At 37.9% G+C, this 1,907-nt stretch overlaps 1 pseudogene; it reads left to right on the top strand.

The window, feature by feature from the left end:
* The first annotated feature begins 297 nt into the window (after nt 1–297).
* On the top strand, nt 298–972 carry LOC143890675 (calmodulin-like protein 3 pseudogene; annotated as a pseudogene).
* Nucleotides 973–1,907: the final 935 nt, after the last annotated feature.

Below are 1,907 nucleotides of genomic sequence, written 5' to 3'. Positions count from 1 at the left end.
TGACAGAAAAATCACTCTAGTCGGAACAATCCTAACCGTCCAATTAAACATGTTTTTGGCTGATGGATAATTGATCACTACCTGTTTATATACTTTTTTCTTGTCAGCTCTCGATCGGAAAGTTAGAACCACCCGATCAACATGATTTTTTATCCATTGGAGATCTTAGATAATACCCAAAAAGTGAACGGCTCTGATTGACCAAATTGGGACCCATTATAAAATAGAGAGTGTATCTCATTGTATTAAGATGGTGTTGCATCTTACACTAGCATTCCTCTTTTCTTCTATATATATGTGAATCCAAGGGAGGAAGGAAGTTTGAGTTCCACACCTCTCCTATCCTTAGATCAAGTATATCTTGTTCCTCATAATCCTCTTCCAACTTTATGTTCACAATGACTTGTCTCCATATGTCGGATCTTCACCGGATTTTCGCAGCACTTGATCGGAACGGCGATGGCCGTGTGAGCACCGAGGAGATGAGACGGTTACTCAACATGGTCGGAATTTCGGCCCACCAGGAAGAACTCAAACCGATATTTGGGTCCACAAGCATCAGCTTTCAAGAGTTTATATTCTTCTACGAGTCCATTTCTAATCCGAAGGAGGAGGAGCGAGATCTCGCCGAGGCTTTCAAGGTTTTTGATCAGAACAATGATGGGTTCATCTCTTGCGGGGAGTTGCAGAGCGTGCTTGCCCAATTGGAGCTCTGGGACGAGACCAACGGCTCTGATTGTAGGAGAATGATAAGGGAGTTCGACTTGAATTCGGATGGACGGCTAGATTTCGAGGAGTTCAAGAACATGATGTTACTAACAATACCTGTGAGACCTTGAGATATGAAGATGGAATGGAAGATTTGTATGATTACACTGAGTTTGATTTTCCTTTAACATGATTAGACATAAAGAAGAATCAATCTCTATTGTTTTGCAAATAAAAAATGACATTAGACTGTACTATAAAAAACCATATACTAAAAAAAATTCAAAAATCTTAACTGGTATTCACAATATCACAGAGAACTTGTTTGGAGTTTTGAGTCTCTACTTTGAACCCAATAAATTGATTTTATCAAGGAAACTAAATTCCATGTAGCCAAGTCATCTGATTTTTGTGGAAATATCTAGTTCGTGCTGCTTTGTGGGCGCCACACGCTTCCTTGTTCCATGATCTTGGATGTAGAGCCAAACAATTTAATTCCAAGCTTATCATTCCATATTCTTTTGATATGTGGCGAAAGCTTCTTGTCTTTTTGTTTTTAATGGGTGTTGTCAGAGCATTTTGCTTTGGCCACATATCATAAGAGTGGAGTGCCAAAACCATTTCCCTTAATTTTTTCGTGGAAACCATATTCCTCCTAAAACCTTAGTCTTAACGCTAAATTAAGGGATGTTTCTAGTAAAAAAGGCTATTAATTTGTCACACATCGCCCAAAGGTGACCCCTCTAGACATGTGCACCTCCTCAAATTCTCTAGACCCAGAAATTTTCCTGTTTAGATGTAGGGAAAAATCAGATTTTTCATGGAAAAAATTTTCCAAAGTAATTTCCATGGAGAGCTACAAACCTAATAGACCCAGAAATTTTATTTTATGAAATATTTTCAAAAAATATTATTTTTTATAATTTTTTTCCTAGATCAGAACACAAACTACCCAATCTGTTAGCGAGTAGTTTTCATGGATTTATCAGCTAAATAGAATAGTTGAGATCCTATGAAACAGAAGAATGTGAACCAAAAACAGATAAAGAATACAAGTTGATATTATAAGCAACCCCTGAGGGTCCATTTGGTCGGCTGGTCGCCTCTCCTTGGAAGAAAGGAAAGTGAAAATACCAAATTGAATTGTCACAATAAAACATATACCTCCGATTTCACTTTCCATTCCACCAAGGAGAGAC

The sequence above is a fragment of the Tasmannia lanceolata genome, unplaced genomic scaffold (genome assembly GCF_043159265.1).
Source record: "Tasmannia lanceolata isolate RefF3 unplaced genomic scaffold, GAP_Taslan_0.1 ptg000013l, whole genome shotgun sequence".
In the NCBI taxonomy this organism is placed as follows: domain Eukaryota; kingdom Viridiplantae; phylum Streptophyta; class Magnoliopsida; order Canellales; family Winteraceae; genus Tasmannia; species Tasmannia lanceolata.
The sequence above is the reverse complement of the archived record's forward strand: the minus strand, read 5'-3'. Positions and strand labels throughout refer to the sequence as shown.